The 13337-nt window shown below is 38.0% G+C and overlaps 1 pseudogene; it reads right to left on the bottom strand.

The window, feature by feature from the left end:
• Window positions 1-5166: 5166 nt before the first annotated feature.
• LOC102483566 (putative ATP-dependent RNA helicase DDX10) lies at window positions 5167-8389 on the bottom strand (annotated as a pseudogene).
• Window positions 8390-13337: the final 4948 nt, after the last annotated feature.

The following is a 13337-nucleotide window of genomic DNA, read 5'->3' on the forward strand; positions in this document are numbered from 1 at the left end:
GTTAAGGAACTGAATGCCACATGGCCAACTGCATGAATCGAGTCCCAGGTCTGGTGGCTTGAGAAACACTCTGGGCATGTGTGTGTGTGCGCACGCACGTGCATGTGTGTGTGTGCCCCAAATTCCAATAGGATGGAGAAATGGAGGAGATGAGATTGTGGTGTGACCACACTCCAAGGCAAGGTGCTTGTTTCCTCCCCTCTCCCCTCTCTTTCTGTCTCTGTCTCTTTCTGGTAAGTGCATATGACCTCTGGAAAAAAATTTTAAAAATTGAAAACATTTTAAAAGACACAAGATTATAATCTCTCTCTATATATGTGGTGTGTGTGTGTGTGTTGGAGAATGGAGAATTGGACCTATGAATAGTAGCAGTGGGTGAAGGGCATGGAGGAATGCGTTAAGTAATTGTGAGGCAACTTGCTTAGCATTCAAATCCCACAATCAGTTCTCATAAAATTTCAAATTTCTCTTTTATTTATTATCTTTTTTTTTTTTTTGGGGGGTTTTTTTTTTTTTTTTTTTTTTTTTTTTTGCTATAGGGCGCATGTGCTCGCTGGACAGACAGAGAGAGACAGACAGAAAGCAAGAAATCACCCCCCGGGGGGATGGCCACGCTGCAATCCCTTCTCCTCCATTCTCCTCTCAGGATCTTGGGCACGCACACACACACGCCCAGTGTGAGTTTTAAGCCACCAGGTCCAGGACTCGAACCGCGGTTGACTACATGGGAGTCCAGCGACATAGCCATTACTCTAACTGCTGGTCCCTAAAATTTCTCTTTTAAACATTTTGTCATTTTTTAAATTATGTTTTAGTTTGCTATATTGTGTCTACACCTGCCAGAGAGATACAGAGAGAAGTAAAGTGAGAAATCATCCCCCAGGGGTATGATCAAGCCACGGTCTCTTCTCCGCTCAGGATTTTGGGCAGGCATGCACACATTCCTGGTATGATTTTCAAGCTGCCAGGTCTGGGACTTGGCCATGTGGGAGTCCAGCACTTTAACTACCATGCCACTTGCTGGCCCTTGTTTGCCTGTTTTTATATAATAATTATTATTTTAGGTGAGGGGATAGATAAGCTGCTTGAATTGCCTACATATTCTGGATATCACTAATCTGTCTGAAGCATTTGAAAATATTCTTTCATTCTGAGGCTTGTCTCTTCACTCTGATTATCACTCCATTTGTTATTCAGAAGTTTTTAGCGTGATGTAGCCCCACTTGTCTGTTTTGGGGATTACTGTCCATCCTTTAGGGGTCTTATTTAAGAAGTCTTTGCCTACTCCAATGTCTTCAAGGGTATGTATCCCTTGTGTTTTCTACCAGTAGTTTTACAGTTTGAGGCTTTACATTTAGATCGTTGAGCCATTTTGAGTTGGGTTTGGTTAATGGTGAGAGACAGGGGTCTGGTTTCATTTTTCTCCAGGTGGATGTCCAGTTCTTCCTTTTGCCGAAGAGATTTTCTTTTCCCCACTGATTGTCTTGTGTCCTTTGTCAGTGACCAGTTGGTTGCATGTTTGCGTTTATTCCTGGGTTTTCTATTGTGTCCCATTGGCCTACATGCCTGTTTTCGTGCCAGTGCCAGGCTGTTTTGGTTATCGCCACTTCGTAGTATATTTTGAGGTCAGGTAGCGAGGTGCTTCCCACTTTATTTTTTTGCATAGTATTGTCTGGATGATATGGGGCCTTTTACGGTTCCAGATGAATTCGATGACTTTTTTCCTATTTCTGCAAAGAATGTCTCTGGTAATTTGATTGGAATTATATCGATTTTGTAAATTAATTTAGGTATAATTTAGGGACATTTTGATTATATTAGTTCTTCCAATCAGGAATGTGGGATCTTTCCACTTTTGTGTATCAGATTCAATGATTTTTTTCAGTTTTCTATAGAAGGGTTAAATGTGGATTCCTTTGGGGTTTTTATGTAAATAATCATGTCATCTGCAGATAGAGATAATTTCATTTCTCTTCCTATTTGAATTACTTTTATTTTACTCTCTTTGTCTGAGTGCATTAGCTGGGGTTTCCAGTACTATATTGAAAAGGAGCAGGGAGAGGGGGCAGCCTTGTCTTGTCTCAGTTTTTAGTGGAAAAGCTTTCAGTTTTTCCCACTCAGGATGATGTTAGCTATGGGTTTGCTATAGATGGCTTTTACTGTGTTGAGAAATGGCCCTTCTGTGCTGATTTTCCTGAGAGTCTTAACCATGGAAGATGTTGTATTTTATCGAATGCTTTTTCCGCATCAATTGATATAATCATATGATTTTTATCCTTCCTTCTGTTAATGTGATGTATTACATTTATTGTTTTGCATATATTGAACCACTCTTATATCCTTGGGATAAGGCCTATCTGGTACTGGTGTATAATCATTTTACTGTGTTGTTGAACATGACTTGCTAGTACTTTGTTGAGGACTTTTGCATCTGTATTCATCAGGAATATTGGTCTGTAATTTCTTCGTTTTCTCATGTCCTTGTCTGCTTTTGGGATCAAGATGATGGAGAGGCTTCATAGAATGAGTTTGAGAGTGTTCCTTCCTTTTGGCTCTTTAAAAATAGTTAGAGGGACCAGCAGATGGTGTAATGGTTTTGTTGCTGGAGTCCCATGTAATCAACTGTGGTTCAGGTCCCAGACCTGGAGCATAAAACTCATTCTGGGCACATGTGCATGCATGCTTAAGATCCTGAGAGGAGATGGAAGAGAAGAGATTGCAGTGTGGCCATCCCCCCTGGGGGTGATTTCTTGCTCTCTGTCTCTGTGTTTCTCTGTGTCTCTCTGGCAAGCACACATCCCTGTAGCAAAAATCTCTCTCTCTCTCTCAAAAAAAAAGAAATAGTTTGAGGAGTATTGGGGTTAGTTCTTCTTTAAAAGTTCTGTAGAACTCAGAAGTGAAGCCATCTGAACCTGGGATTTTCTTGTTGGGAGAATATTTATTACTAATTCAATTTTATTACAGGTATTTTATTTCTTCCTGGTTCAATCTAGGTAAATTACATGTGTTCAGAAATGTGTCCATCTCAACTTGGCTTTCTTATTTGTTGGTGTATAGTCACTCATAGTATTCTGTCATTATCTTTTACATTTCTGTTGTATCTGTTGTAATATTGTCTGTTTCATTGCTGATTAGACTTACCTGGTTCCTTTCTCTGTTCTTGATTTGTCTTAGTGAAATTGGTATGCCTATTTTGCTTATCCTTTCAAAGAAACAACTATTGGTTTTATTTGTTTTCTGTAAAGTTTTTTATTGTACATTTTCTTTACTTTTTCCTCTGAAATTTCTAATATTATTTCTTCTGGTCTTTTGTTGTTGCTCTCCCAGTTGCTTGAGATGTGTCTTTAGATTGTTTATTTGCCGCCTTTCTATTTTTTTCTTGTGAGCACTATTGCTATAAACTCCCCCCAGCCCCTGCTTTTTTTTTTTTTTTTGGAGGTTTTTGTGTTAGAGCGCATATGCTTACCAGAGAGACGGAGAGAGACAGAGACAGTGAGAGAGAAAGTGAGAAATCACCCCTTGGGGTATTATCTCACTGCAATCCCTTCTCCTCCATTCTCCTCTCAGGGATCTTGTACATGCATGCACACGCCCCCAGTGTGAGTTTGAAGTCATCGGGCATGGGACTTGAACTGCGGTTGGCTGTATGAGTCCAGCGACGTAACTACTACACTGGCCCCTGAACTCCCTTCTTATGATTGCTTTTGCTGTGTAGGTTATGGAGAATCATGTGTTTGTTATCATTAGTTTAAATGAATCCTTTATTTTAGTCCTAAGTTCTTCAGTAGTTGTGAAGCCGTCCAGGAGCAGATTATGTAGTTTCCAAGTATCTGTGTGTTTTGAGGGCTCTTTTTGTTGTTAACTTCACGTTTAATTTCACTGTGGTTGGAAAAAATGCTAAAAAGAGTTTCTATACTTTTGATTTTATAAAGGCTTGGTTTGGGCCTATCTTCATTGATCTTCAAAAATGTTCCATGTAGCAGTGAGAAAAATGTGTATTTTGTAGTTGTTGGGTGAAATGGTCTATAGATGTCTGTCACACGTATTTGGTTTATGGTGTCATTTAGTTCCTTTGTCTCTTTGTTTAGTTTTTATTTAGATGATCTGTCTGGAGATGACAATGGGTGTTGAGATACCCAACGTGCGTTGCAGTCTATGTCTCCCTTTGGATCTAGCATCTTTCTTTCATGTATTTGGGTGCTCCAGTGTTCGGCGCATAGACGTTTATAAGTGCTATATCTTCTTGTCAATTAGTCCTTTGAGTATTATATATAGTCCTTCTTTGTGTCTTCTTACAGTTTTTGTCTTGAAGTTTATTTTGTCTGACATGGGAGTTGCAACTCAAGACCACTTTCGGTTTCTATTTGCATTGAATATCTTTTTCTGCCTTCATTTTCAGTCTGTAGATGTCTTTACCAGTGAGGTAAGCTTTTTGTAAGCAGCATATAGAGGGCTCTTGGGTTTTTGTTTGTTTTATCCATTCAGCCATTCTGTGTCTTTTAATTGGAGAATTTAACCCAGTTATATTCAACATTATTGATATTTACAGACTTATCCCTGTCATTTTCTTGGTTGTTTGGTGTTCTCTTATTTATATTTGTCACTTTTTAATTTTCTTAATTTTAATATAGTTTTCCTTTCAGTAATTCTTTTCTTTTTAAATGGGAAATGTATTTATTATTCATCATCTCAATTCAAAAGTAGTCATTCTTTTCCAGGGCGGGTCCATTGCTTTTGATCTCTTTAGAGATATTAAAAACATAAAAATTATGAGCAATTTTGTTTAATGGTAGCACAGAGACTTCTGTATAGTAAGCAAGACAGGAGTTCTAACGATGAAAACAAAATCTCCAGAACTTTCCAGTAAAACAAAAGAAGCATTTCCAGTGATGAGTGTAGAAGCCCAAGGATAAAACCTAAGCAGAGCACGTGCCAGGAAATGGGATCGGGAAACTGTACATCTCCCTTCACTCTGAGTCTGCTCAGTGATGGTGCAAACCACGTCCTGTGGCAGAGGCTTAGAGTGTAGTTGTTTCTATCCAGAGAAGCTGTCCTTTGGGTATGGAGCTCAAGGTACCCAAGTGCCCCAAAGTCAATTGGCTTTCATCTTCTTTCACACACAATCATAACCAGAGGTTTTAAGGAGAAGGTAGGTGTAGGAGGTATTTAGCTTTGACTTTCAAGCAGATGTAACACCAGCTCTTCATCCTCTGCTAAGGACAGGCCTGTATCCAAAGGCTCTAGGCTTTCCCACTTGGCCTTCTTTCTATTACGACTTGTTGGTCCCATATCTTCCACTTTGCTTTTATTCTTTTTCCTCATTCCCTACTTCTTCTTGGTGTCACTTATTTTATTTTCCTTATCTTCACTACCTGATTCTTCAGAGCTTCAGTACTTATCTGGATCTGGAAGTGTGCTTGGATCAAATCCACCATCAACATCACTCCAATCCAGAAAGGCTTCTTCATCTTTGGTCTTTGACTGTCTCTCCTCTTATTGGCTTCTCTCCTGGCCTCCCTTTCAGTCTTTTCTCCTGATGCTTTGCCTTAATTTTCTTCCTATATTCTTCTTTGTCAATTTGTCCTCTTCCCGAAGCCTTTCTTTTGCTTTAATTAAGTTGATACCACCAGTGTTGTCATCATCTTCCGTTATCATTCATGGTGGATTTCTGCATTTGTGGCCATGGCTGGACCAACTCACCTTCATCAGTGAATGTTATTTTCGTATTCACTTGAAAATTTCTCTTCATTATGTTTTTTGTTTTTGCAACTTTGGTGACTTTTTTCTTGACACTGGATTTAGAAGGTTCTTTCTTCTGTAATGCTTTATTCTCTTTGAGGTCCAACCCAAACACATTGTGCCTCTTTTTCTTTTCAAAAGTTTTTGCTATAGGGCACATGCACTCGCCAGAGAGACAGAGAGATAGAAAGTGAGAAATCATCCCCCAGGGGGATGGCCATGCCACAATCCCTTCTCCTCCATACTCCTCTCAGGATCTTGGGCATGTATGCACATGCACCTGGCGCAAGTTTAAGCCACTGGGTCCGGGACTTTAACCACAGTCGACTACATGGGAGTCCAGCGACATAGCCATTACGTCAACTGCTAGTCCTTGTGCCTCTTGTCCTTAAGGCAATCAGCATCAAGTTCATATCTTTCTCCTTATCTCTGTCCACAAACTGCATAGGAATCTCCTTGATCTTCTGGGCCTCAATAGTATTAGAAACAGATTGATTTTGAGACTTTGTTTTTCTCAATTTCTCTTCCATTTCCTCCTCACAATCTTCCCTTCTTTCTGATCGTCATCACTAACATTAGTACTCTGCCCCTTCTAGTTTTTTCCCACCTTTCTGAAGGATGGATATCTTCTCACTGAAATAGACTCTAAATTTCTCCACTTCATCATTGGTAAGGGAAGGCACCCTTGGCTCAATTACTTTATTGACTTTAATCACTAATTATTTGGTGGGTTCTTTCTGCATTTTTGGAAGGAATCTTACCCATGGTGCCACCGCAAGACCAAGAGACATGGCATATTCAAGTATGGGTAACTTGCTCACATCAAATCCATCTTTATCCTCCGTCAGATATACTGAACATTTGTAGGAGACAAAACACCTTTGAGCTCTTTCTTTTAAATCTTGATCTTGGGCTAGAAAGGGTTACAATTTTTTTCTGGACATCTATAAGCTTTTCTGGATTGATTTTTATTTCCTTCACAGGCACTTTCTTCTGGAGAATCCATGGATTCTTTCCTCTAAAACAGTCATCCCTTTTTCTTCTGTGGGAAGCAAAAACAAAAAAAAATTTTTGGAGAGGGTTTTGCTATAGGGCATGTGTGTTCACCAGAAAGACAGAGAGACAGAAAGCAAGAAATCACCCCCCCAGGAGGATGGCCATGCCGCAGTCCCTTCTCCTTCATTCTCCTGTCGGAATCTTGGGCAAGCATGCACACGCACTGGGCGTGAGTTTAAGCCACCAGATCCAGGATTCGAACTGTGATCTACTACGTGGGAGTCCAGCGACATAGCCATTACGCCAACTACTGGTCCCAGGAAGCAAAATTAATAAAGCTTCATCTTCTTCTTTGTACCTGGCAGTTCAACCAGCTCTGTGAATATACATATTGGCATCCTCTGGACAAACTGAAGAATCCAGTTTACAGTAGGGACATCTAGACCCCTGACTGCAATGTCAGTAGCAAAGAGTACTGCAGCTCTCTTGCAGACAAATTCATTATAGACTTCCAGCCTTCTCATCTGCTGCTGTTGCCCATGGAGGGCAAGGATAGAAATACCAGGACGCAGACGGCAAGCACTTGGTACACACACTGAACTTCTTTACTACTGGAGAAAAATACAATACTCTTCTTCTTCAGATGGCTTTTCAAAAAGGAATATAGCACACTTATTTTTTGCTGCCATTCACAAACTATGTAGTTCTGTTCCAAAGTTTCAGGGGTGCTATATTTTGCTTTTTCATGAACCCAGACATATTCAGGGTTTTTCAAACTCAAGTGAGTAAGGTCCTTTACAGACTTGGTTTATGTTGCTGAGAAAAGCAGTTTGTCGTTTCTTGGGAAGATTTTCAATAAGAGCATTCATAGTATCAGCAAAGCCCATATCCAAGATTCTATCTGCTCATCAAGAACTAACATTTGGAGACTGATGGCGAGCAAACATATTGTTTCACCCACATCTTGAAGAGGTTGACCTGCATATTTATGTTGTTGATTCTCTCAGCTTCATGTTTCAGATCCTTTCCACCACTGATGAGACCAGCTGAGAGATCATGATTCTTCCCTACTTTTCAGAGAACCTCAAAGGTCTGATAGGCCAGTTTTCTTGTTGGTGATAGTATCAGAACCCCTAGCCTATCTGTCGAGGTCCACTGCAGACAGTATAAGGTATTAGCACTGGAACAGGGAAAGCCAAAATCTTGCGAGATCCAGTTTTGGCAGCTCCAAGTACATCTTTACCTTTCAAAGCCAACCTGATGGTCTGCTTCTGCATTTCGGTTACCAAATGGTTCTGGGCTTCTTGCAAACCTTTCAATGTTTTTTTCTTTCTTTCTTTCTTTCTTTCTTTCTTTCTTTCTTTCTTTCTTTCTTTCTTTCTTTCTCTTTCTTTCTTTCTTTTTTTCTTTCTTTCTTTCTTTCTTTCTTTCTTTCTTTCTTTCTTTCTTTTTCTTTCTTTCTTTCATTTTTTTGACAAGGGGAAATCAGAAAGTCTTGTAATTTTATTTACATTTATCTTCTCATAGTTCTGCATAAAAAATATGACATCCTGTGCTCGACTTGCCACTCTGGCTTCTTCAGCTGCTTCCTCAACCACTTCTTTTGAGTCTGCCTATGGCTATGTTTTTTCTTCAAATGATTGAAACTCCTCATTGGGCAAATCGGGTTCCCCAGCTTGAGAGTCGGCAGTTTTGCTCATTACAGTGCAGCGGCAATAGACAGAATTGCCCCCAGACACAAGACATCTAATACCAGGAGGAGGAGTGACACTCTCCCTTCAATAATTCATGAAGAGCTGGTCTAGTGTTGGTAAATTTTTTCAGTATTTGTTTATCTGAAAATGATTTTATTTCTTCTTCCTATTTGAAGGATACTCTTGCTGGGTAGAGTGTTCTTGGTTAAATTTATTTTCTTTTAGCATTTGGAATGTTTTCTTATTCTCTCTTTGCCTGCATTGTTTCAGTTAAGAGATCTGATGTTAGTCTGTTAGGATCACCTTTTTAAGAAACTTGATGCTTCTCTCTTACCATTTTTAGAAACTTGTCTTTATTTTTGCCAGTTTGACTATGATGTTGGAGAGGATCTTATGGTGACTCTATTTGGTATTCTTCTTATTTCCTGGATCTGAATGTCTGTATGTTTCTAAAGATTTGGAAAATTTTTGGATAGTATTTCATGGATGAGGTTTTCTATGCCTTTAGTAGCTTATTCACCTTCTGGGATATCCATTATAGAAATTCGGGCGTTTAATGGTGTCTAGTATTTCCTGTATGTTATCTTCATTCTGTCTTTCCTTTGATTATTTTTCATTCTTTTTGGTGGTTGGGTTCATGTCAGAGGCTTTGTCCTCAAGGTCAGAGATTCTTTTTTTCTGCATAGTTCAATCTGCTGTTAATGCTTTCAAGGGAGACTTTGACTTCTTATATTCTATTCTTTATCTCCAGAAGTTCTTTTTGATTTTTTTTAGAGTGTCTGTCTCTTTACAAAATTTCTCCTTCATATCATGGAATGATTTTCTCATCTCTTTGAATCGATGGTTTGTTTTCTCTTTCATTTCATTGAGCTTTGTCACAATGCATTCTTTTTCGGACATATCTGTGAATTCTTTTTTGGTATCTATTGTTGATGAGGAGTTGTGTGTTTTCAGGGGAGAGCTATTTCTTTGTTGTCTCATATATCTTATGTGTCTGCATTGGTTTTTAGTCATCTGATAAAGCATTCACTTCTTCCTATTTTTTGGAGTGGATTCTGTAGTGGTAGGGTGGAAAGAACAGCCCTAATTCCCAAGTGTGTCGCTGGTAGAGGGCTGTATCTCCAGATCAAAGCAGGGTTTATGTAGCTAGCTTCAGGCAATTGGCTTTTCTCTCAATCTCTTGGGTCCAGATGCAGCTGGGATTGAGCTGGATAGACCTAACTTAAGTGAGAAGCACAAATGGTCCTGAAGACTGCAGTTTATAGAGACACACCTGAAAGATTGGAAGGCACCAACAGGAAAATCAGAGCCACTTTACAGCTCTTCACTAACTCCTCAGTCACTCCTAAAAGGCAGGTGGAATTCAGGGAAAAAATGACCTGAGTTAATTCTCTTATGCTCTGATCTTTTTCAATTAAAAATGTGAAAGGACTTAAAACAGTTCATGAAAAATGAAGTATGAGTTTATTTTCATACAAAATAATTGAAATCCATGCATCATTTTTTTCATAATATGCATTTTCCATGAATTTCTTGATGACCACTGATATATATAGTATCTTGTAAATTAGTCCCTGTTAGTTTATACTGAGCTATTTCATTATTTTCTTTTTTAAAAAGGGGTTCTTTTGTCATAGGGCATGTGTACTCACCAGAGAGGGAGAGACAGTGAGAGGAAAAGTGAGAAATCACCCCCCAGGGAGATGACCACATTGCCATCTCTTCTCTATTCTCCTCTTCGGATTTTGAGCATGCACGCACATGTGCCTGGAGTGAGTTTCAAGTGGCCAGGTCTGAGACTCAAGCTGTGGTTGGCCATGTGGGAGTCCAGTGCCTTAACCACCAGTCCACCTTCTGGTCCCTTTCATTCTTTTTTTAATAGGCATATAGTATTCAATCATAAGAATCTATTATTCTTTTTATTTTGTAGATGTTTTTGCTCTAGGGTACACCAGAGAGAAAGGGAGAGAGACAGAGACAGTAAGAGGGAAAGTGAGAATTCAGCCCCCAGGGACCATGGCCATGCTGCACTCCCTTCTCCTCCCAGGATCTTAGGCACACATGCACATGTGACCGATGTGAGTTTCAAACCACAGGGTCTGGAACTTGAATTACAGTTGACCATGTGGGAGTACAGTGATATAACGACTACTCCATCTGCTGGCCCCAGAATACATTACTTTTTAGCATAAAGTTTTCTATTTATAGACTTTTTTTTTTGTCATTGGATTGCTTTTACAAAAAAAAATGCTTCAATGCAAAACAGTGTATACCTCATTTGTGTGCTGCCTGTACATGTAGGATAAAGTTGTAAAAGTAGGGCCCAGCAGATGGCATAATGGTTATATCACTGGACTCCAATGTAGTTGACTAGAGTTCAAGTCCTGGCCCCAGTGACTTAAAACTCACACTAGGTGCATATGTATGCTTGCCCAAGATCCTGAAAGGAGAATGGAGAAGGGATTGTGACATGGCCATTCCCCATCCCCCTGGGAGGGTGATTTCTCACTTTCTGTCTCTACAAATCTGTACTTATTCTTCCAGTGAGTGCATGTATCCTATAGCAAAAATCTCTTTTAAAAAATTGTAAAAGTAGAACTGCTGAGTCCAAGCATATATGTTTTTATAATTTTAATAGATATTGCCAAATGACTTTCAATAGAAATTTTACCAATTTACGTTACCACTAGCTGTGTGAGGGCAGTGCCTGTTTCTCTGCATTGTTGCCAATACACTACGCCACCAAGCATTTTGATTTTATATTGCCTAGTTGGTTAAAAAAAAGAACTTTTTATGGTTTTAATTTTATTTCTTTTATGAATGAGATCAAGCCTATTTTTATTTTTAAGTGACACCTAAAATTTACTTATTTTTCATGTTTTTCTTTTTCAGATTTTCTTTTAAATTAAGGTGTTGACTTTTTATCGATTTGTAGGACTCTTTAGATATTAGTTAACTTGTATATATGATTTAAGTTTGACATTTGTTTAATCAGTGTCAATTGCCTCTGACTTCTTAAGTGATTTTTTTCCCTAATATTTCAATTAATTGTATAAGGTTTACATCAATCTTTTGGAAAAAAAATTTTGCTTTTCTATTTTTTTAAAGATTTTTTTCCTTTAGGTTTAGCATTATTCTGTTCCAAATGATCTATTTCTGCTTTCATCTATAATGTTTTCTTTCTGATGCTTTCTAGGATTATTTTATAGTTTATTCTTTAACTTCTTGAGTTAGATACTTTATTTATATATTTTCATATTTGCTGGTGTAAGTTTATTTAAAGATGTTTTCTTGTTTATTGTTAAAATATTATAGACATAATTTTTTCTTGTTTACCAGTATAATTATATAATCTCTTTTGAACACTACACATCAAATATGAACATGCTTTAATTATTTTTATATTATTGGTAAAATATGATTTCACTTTTCTTCTTTGGTTTCAGAGTTACATAAGGAAAGGGCTTTCTTATTTTTTCTTCTTTTGCAAATTGATCTCTAGTTTTACTGCATTGTAGTCAGAGAATATTGACTTTATCTACATTTTGGAATGTGTTAATACTTTCTTTGGGTCTAATAAATGGTCAACATCCATAAATATTTTTGGGGATCTGGAAAAAAGTATAGTCTCAGTTTTCATGAAGTATAGTTATGCATATTTTATAATAGTTAGAATTAGGTGTTATATATGACTCATTAAATAATGTATATTTTATTGTATATACATATGCTAATACAATTGTATATTATATAATCATATATTATATATGTAAATGAGGTGTATATAATTATATATATAATGTATATGTACATCAAATATACATATAATGTATATTGGGTTGTCAGAAAAGTCATGATACATTTTTAGGTAGAAAAACATAGAAAAAAATATTACTTTTCTGACAACCCAATATATAATGTATAAATACATATATATATGATTATACTTTATATATATATATAATTGTGTTAGGGTTCTCCAAAAAACCAGAATTTCTCCTTTCAGCATTTTGGGCATGCACACTTACTCACTAGGTCTGTTCTTCAAGCCTCTTTTTTTTTTTGAGAGGTTTTTGCTGTAGGGCACGTGCGCTCACCAGACAGACAGAGAGAGACAGAGAGACAGAAAGCGAGAAATCACCCCCCAGGGGGGATGGCCATGCCACAATCCCTTCTCCTCCATTCTCCTCTCGGGATCTTGGGCACGCACACACACGCACCTGGCGTGAGATTAAGACACTGGGTCCGGCACTCGAACGGCAGTCGACTACGTGGGAGTCCAGCATCATAGTCATTATGCTAACTGCTGGTCCCATTCAAGCCTCTTGATCTGTGACTTGAAGTGTGTAGTCAGCTGTGTGGCTTCTAGATGCCCCAGTTACCATAGCACCAACTGGCCCCAAGAAAGTTTTATTTAACTATATTTTTATCCCTTCTACCCCTTTATTTGGAATGTACTCTTTGGGGTCACTTATCACCTGTATCGTCCATGTTTTTTCCCTCTTTAATCCTCCTTGAGAGTTTATTTAATGTCATTTCATTAAAATTGTTTTTTCCATTCCATTTTGTTTTTTCTCCATCCTATCCAATGTCTTTTGCTCTGTTTTCAACAAGACTTCTTTGTATTTTTGCTGTTTTCAATTTGTGTTTTGGCTTTGTGATATTCTTTCCCAAGCTCATACATCAGCTTCAAATGTCTTGCTATCTTTTCTCTGAGCTCTTTCCTCTCTGTTCTCAAAACTGGTTTTTAAGGAGGTGGTCATTTCATTATTCTTATTTTTCATTTGTACCCTCGTTGGGTCAATTTTTTCATCAGCTCTGTTAAAACTTTGAGAAAGCCAAGTTTTCTTATGCACATGTTTTCAAGTGCTTTTGCTTTTCCTGTTGCTTTACCTTTTTTTTCTTTTA

Source organism: Tupaia chinensis, unplaced genomic scaffold (assembly GCF_000334495.1).
Source record: "Tupaia chinensis unplaced genomic scaffold, TupChi_1.0 Scaffold000070_1, whole genome shotgun sequence".
Classification (NCBI taxonomy): domain Eukaryota; kingdom Metazoa; phylum Chordata; class Mammalia; order Scandentia; family Tupaiidae; genus Tupaia; species Tupaia belangeri.